Source organism: Asterias amurensis, chromosome 6 (genome assembly GCF_032118995.1).
Source record: "Asterias amurensis chromosome 6, ASM3211899v1".
In the NCBI taxonomy this organism is placed as follows: domain Eukaryota; kingdom Metazoa; phylum Echinodermata; class Asteroidea; order Forcipulatida; family Asteriidae; genus Asterias; species Asterias amurensis.
The window spans coordinates 11,151,443-11,158,013 of record NC_092653.1 but is presented as its reverse complement, the minus strand read 5'-3'; the positions used below and the strand labels follow the sequence as shown (position 1 = coordinate 11,158,013).

Genomic DNA, 6,571 nt, shown 5'->3' with positions numbered 1-6,571 from the left:
ATCAGAGCATGGAGGTAGTGGTCTAACTCTTGCTGGCGATGTGGCATCGCACCCGTGACATCGCTCTGTGGAAATCTGTATACAAAAATAATAGAAGTCGTCTTTCGTTCGTTCGGCCGACAAGGTAAGTCTCATCATAACTTTCGGCCCTATTCTGTACATATCATAACTTTGTTTCTTTTTGCAGTTTCAGCTTTCAGCCCAGCTCTCGGTTTTTTCTTCAATCGACTGACTAAGACTAAAACCGTTTTGTTAAAGTGGTTATTGAGGCGGTTCCATTCTTAAAATTTTAAGGGCGGGGGGGGGGGGCGATAATTCTGTCCAAGATGGTGCCCGCGAGTGCGAAGACTTTTTCGTTTGTGTTTTTACGGGCGTGGGTTCCATTGCTTCCTCCCTGGATCCGCCCTTGCAAATTGTTTACTGTCTTTTTGGTAGAATTTATGTATAGTACGGTCTCATTTGCATTCACTCAATAGGGGTTTCCAGAGAGCACTCAAATACTGTTCAACTTCAACATCAACTGGCGATCAGAAAGGAATGTGAATTAAATTTCACTTCGTTTCACGGAAAGCATTAATATTTTAGTTCTGTTCCGTCGTTTGTCAACTATCACCAGCGTCGAAGGGTCACACTTTTGGTACCTTGTTATCTAGACGATGACTTCTGGCAAATTATTTTAGCAAACTTGTGTGGTCGCATACTCTTTTACGGGTGTAAATCTGCCATGTAGGTATAGACAAGTCTGTGTGTAAATAGAAACACGGTTTTAAAGGCAGTGGACACTATTGGTAATTAATCAACATACTTATTAGCATAAAACCTTACTTGGCAACGAGTAATGGGGAGAGGTTGATAGTATAAAACATTGTGAGAAACAGCTCCCTCTGAATTGGCAAAGTTTTCGAGAAAGAAGTAATTTTCCACGAGTTTGATTTCAACACCTCAGATTTATAATTCGCATCTGAAAGCACACATCTTCGTGTGACCATGGTGCGACAAGGGTGTTTTTTCCCCATTAATATCTCGCAACTTCGACGACCGATTGAGCTAAATTTTCACAGGTTTGTTATTTTATGCATATGTTGGGACAACTGTGAAGACTAGTCTTTGACAATTACCAATAGTGTCCGGTGTCTTTAAATACACTGCAAATTACCAGTACACTATTATTTTATAAATTGTAACTTTCTATTCATTTACATCCATCCAACTATATATTTTTGTTTCAAATCCTTTTTTTTTACACTCAACCCCTAATCGCATCCCTCCCGTGTTAACACCTCCGCTTTGCAGCAATCTGATCCTCTCTACACATTTGCACAACAGCTTTAACTGCATCAGCTTCAGGCTACTTTTCTCGCTCACACTTTCTCTTTCAATTATTAGCAAAGCTAAGAACAAACAGGTGGCTAAACGCATATTGGAACCAGTGTCTATCATTGATTTTTGTTACTCCCGATTTGGCCGAGTTAGTAATGCCAGAGTTTACTTAGTAATTGTGGGGATTGGTTAATGTAAACATACCGGTGTATAAACGCCACGGGTAACTAATAGTACACGATGAGACTCTCACCAGCTTGACGAAGATGGATTTTTCTATTTTTTCCTCCACGACTGTACAAAGCTTATTGGACACCCTTGGTAACTGCCAAAGACCAGTATTCTTTCTACTTGGTGTATCCCAACATAATTTGTCCATAATTGATAACAAATCTGTGGACATTTTCGCCCACAATTATTGGTAATCGAAGCTGAAAGGAAAAACGTGTGCTTTCAGATGCCTAAAAAGAGTTTCAGGCCTGAAGCCCGAAGCCATTTCATTCATTTCGTTTTCAATTATTAATTTCACAGGCAAAAGTTCAAGCACAGACAATAAGAACAGTAAGAAAATAAAAACATGAACATACAATACAATAACAAAAAAAGCAGCACCCCTGAAGGATTTTAAAAAAGTAAACTAAATTACTATCGAGTTAATCTCCTGATGCCACAATTTAAGAAGAGACAATAAAGGGTTATTACAGATGGACATTATTAAAACATGGCATACAGTATCAAAATATAATACTATACAAGCAGTTAAAACTATAAAAGCACTAATGGGCATTAAAATACAAAATCGTTAAAGAGAGATTCTAGTTAATTATGCAGAAGGCAATGTAAATTTGAGAAGAAAAAAAAAAAACAGCAGCAAGGTATTTGAATGAGCAAGGCAACTAGAAAGTTAAACTGTTTTGGTCAAGGGGACCTCCTCGCCAGGGACTAATAAATGATTCCTGAGGGAATTTGTGAAGGAGGAAAAACTATGGATAATTGTATCTTTAATGCAGGCCGGTAGTTCGTCCCATAATCTAGGGAATCTGTGAAAAAGAGAATTATGGGCAGCATTGGAACGAGCCTGATGGTGGACAAATTTAACAGATTCGATATGTCTACAATTAATGGGAATTAGAGTGTCCGTGTCAATGTCAAATTTGTTACATAAACATTTAATAACAAACGTAATTGAAAGGAAATGAACCCTGTTGATATTCAATTTCATTTACAGAATCAATTAAAACCCTTCTCGGCAGACCCAAACAAAAACGGGTGAATCGCCTCTGTACCTTCTCTAGCGTTTTTTTGCTGAGTCGAAAGAACAGGGCACCAGACTGGAGCTGCGTATTCAAGAAAGGGTCTGCTAATTGAGCGATAAAGTAAAGTCAGAATGTAAGGGTTTCTAGTTTTAACTACTCTACCAATAAATCCGTTAAGAAGTCTCTTAACGTAGCTATATAGTGAGGTCAAGGCTTGAGGCAGGTAACAATAATGTTGCACGTACACCATGTAGTCTTTGTTGGAAGCAGTTTGCGAACATCCATTTCTGTTACCCTTTGAAATAAAAATCGGAAAATCAAAGTTTGCTTGTTGGACATTGAAGATGATGATGCCTGAATTTATTTATACAATCAGAGTTAGACTCTAGACTGACGTGATAGACTCCCCAATAGACCATGTGCACCTTGTTTACAATAAGTGTGACCTTGTGCATTTTTTTAGTATTCTGGCAGGCACTGTACTACACTGGTCCTATGGGAAAGTTAACATTTTGTGTCATAATTTCCCAGTAAAACCAAGAGATATGAAAGTAAAAGCTGGTCAAGTTTTGAGATGTGCCCCCTTTCATCATATCAAAAGTTGGTAAGAATTAGACAGTGCAATCTCCATAAAATATTATACACATAATGAATGTTTATGAGTGCAATGGTGCGAATATGTTCATGAGTTGAAAGATGGAATGTTCTATTCAACGAGGCGGAGCCGAGTTGAATGGAACATTCCAGCTTTCAACTTTGAATGTTAACTACTCGTTAATTAAACACTTTGTTAACCAAATTTGTACAGATCTTTATGAGTTAACACAATCTACTTCCCTGACATGTAAAATTTCAAAGATTAAAAGCTAAACAGTCTTAATTGGTTACACTTTTAGGATGTCGACTTCCCGAGATATGTTAAGACAACAAGACGACATCCTACTTTTAGGATGTCGTCATCCCGAGATAAATTATCACAGCAAGACGACATCCTACTTTTAGGATGTAGACATTCCGTGATAAGTTATCGCAGGAAGACGGCATACTACTTTTAGGATGTCGACATCCTGACCTAATTATCTACGTTTGTCGACTTATTTGCGTTTATGATGTCGTCATCGGGAGATAATTTTGCCATTTATATGCAATAATGTCCTCCGGATAGTATACAAATATTGACTGCTTCGAGTGCTATGGTTAAAACTACGACTCCCGAGGTGATCCCCGGAGCGTTGTATTTTCCCGAGGCGCAGCCGAGGGAAAATAATACGGTCCGGGGATTACTGAGGGAGTCGTAGTTTTAACCATAGCACTCGAAGCAGTCAATATTTGTTTTATAACACCCCAACAGACTATTAATAAATACCTCAGATAGTTTCGCTGTTCCTATTGGTGGAGAGCGCGTCACGTGGGTGTGTATGAACATTTGTTTATGACCAGTAAAAAGTGTTGAAACATGGGCGTGACACGCGAGCTTGCACCTGTTCTTATAGACCTTGCTTTTGTTGATAAACAATCCGCCTCGGTTGGCATGGTCGGCCGAATGTTAGTAAATCACTAAATCGTAAAAAACACATTTTAAACAAAATTCAACGTTTTCTGCAAACTTTCAACTAGATAAAATACCTCTCTTAACAACTTGTTTTGTTTTAAACAAATTGGTACATTTCTACCAAAAACAACGATCTTTTCTTGATTTGCACTAACTTGTGGCTTTCCATAGTTTTCCAATCTGGGTTGGCAAAAACTCGGGCTGTGACGTTGCAAACGAAAGGTCTGTTGACCCATTTCAACTGACGTCATTATCAGAAAAATCTTGAATGCGCCATACTGGTGGGCAATTTCACTGTGCGTTTTCATATATAACTCTATGCATAGAGTATGCTGTGCGTTATGCAGTGAAGTGGCCATTTTAGGCGACGCGGCGTTAATACACATAAACCTAACTGCCCACCAACTTATAAGGAGTTGTTTACCACGAGGGCGGCGGAGGGCTTTACCATTTCATAGCTGGAGGGGTGTTGTGTTGAATGAAATCATTGAACAATTAAAATTTTTGCATATATTTTACTTTTTGACCAAAAAGTGTGGATGTTTTTGACCGAAAAGGTATTTATGAATGGGAATCACAGTGTGTTGAATCGGTTTTCAACTAGTGGTTTAAACCCGCCGAGGCCTGGTTCTTGATAATTTACCTCGACTTCGTCTCGGTAAAATTTATCATCTTCGTACACGTAACGTTCGTATGCAACTGGTTTACAACTGAGATGGGTAAAAAGACGTCTGGGTACTGCACGCCGTGTGATAGTCGCCCGCCGGACCATCAAAAGGCAAACGATGCACTGTCACACGGCCGTCGTCAAGCAAAACTAAGACATGTCATGTGACGCGCTCTAAACCAATGAAAAGGCAGAATATTTGTAAGGGTGTTACAATATTGCATAGAGGACATAATCACATGCGACACCGGACAACCCCGCTCAATTCGAAAAGATTCTGACAAGAAACAATTTATCAATGCAGAGGCTTTTGCACCGCCCGGTACAGCACTTAAAACCACTTTTGTATTGAGGGGCCCAAATTAGCTCAAGAATCTGAAGAATTAAGTCATGGGAGACCGAATCAAAGGCTTTCTCAAAATCAACTAAAAGAAACATACCACGAATGTTGTTGTTGTTTGTGTAGTTAAGCAAACGAATGTGGCGACCTTGCAAAAAGCCTTTTTGTTGGTCATGTATAATAGATGGAAGACATGTTTTAATTCTCTCTGCTATACAAGAAGAGGCCAGTTTGTACGTAGTATTTAATAGGGAAATGGGTCTCCTGTTCTTCAAGAATTGACGGGGTTTATCCCCTCATAGTAACGCGGTGTGAATCCCATTGCTGGGTGACCTTTCAAGGCGGTTTGACAGGGGTGTTTTTACCCCATTATTCCCGCAACTTCGACGACCAATTGTTATTTTGCCACCATATGTTGCCACCATATGTTGAAATACACCAAGTGATAAAACTGGTCTTTGACAATATTACGAAAGGTATCCAGTGTCTTAAATACAGCATTCATACAATACAATGTTTTACTCCATCGACAGCTCTCCATTTAACATTTTAATTGAGGTTTGATAATGATAGGACATTCTTTGTAATCATAAAGAGCTTCAGGCCACCGTTTACGATGATTTGATCACGACATTCCTTAATATAGGATTTGTACCATGGTGGGATGGGGGCATACAGTTTTAAATTAAATGCTCACTGATTAGTTTATTTTAAACCACACCAGACCATTCTCACAAGAGTCGTGGGAATCATCACATGCCTATACGGTATTTGTAGTGAACGATAATTATATTTCTGGGATTATTCCATCAAAAAAATAATCAATGAAGTTAACCATGCAAAGAATTTCTATTTCATTACGCCTGCAACACCCCGTGGTTCTATGTCAGCACATGCTTCCAAATCTTGTTTTTCCATAAAGAGGGTTAATGTACTTCCATTTTTGTTGGTCTTTGCTTTTTATAAGCCGGGTGTTTTTCACATGTCAAAATTGCCTGATGGGCTGTCATATGCTAATCTTGTTTGCTTTTCGGGTCACGCTGTATAACTTTGGTTTCCACTTGATCCTCCTACAATCATCCAAGGAGGATCAGATCCCGAAAGCGAAATCAGCCACAGGTTGAGCTGACAGGGTGTAACCATGTTTAAACGGCCAATAGTATTTCTTCCTCTAAGGTGAACATGCGCTGACATTATTCGGCCCTCAATGCAGTAATCTTATAAATGTAATCAGTTGGTTTTGTGCTCTATACGGAGCGTCCATTATAGCAGAATTTCTATTTCATAAAGCTGGTTACCGTAACCAAGGGTAAATGCTTGCTAACCCGCGATTATAAGCAAAAGAGTGACGTAATATTTAATAGATGATAAATTTGCATCGGGGATAAAGAACATTAATTTTTGGTTTTTACCCATATACACCGATGTGTGTAGCA

The 6,571-nt window shown here is 39.0% G+C and overlaps 1 protein-coding gene across 1 annotated transcript in view; it reads left to right on the top strand.

The window, feature by feature from the left end:
• Nucleotides 1-6,571, top strand: part of LOC139938598 (synaptic vesicular amine transporter-like) — a 28,221-nt gene continuing 21,650 nt past the window's right edge. The window contains exon 1 of the mRNA XM_071934183.1: nucleotides 1-124. The gene's annotated coding sequence lies outside the window, so the exon portion shown is untranslated. The remainder of the gene's footprint in view (nucleotides 125-6,571) is intronic.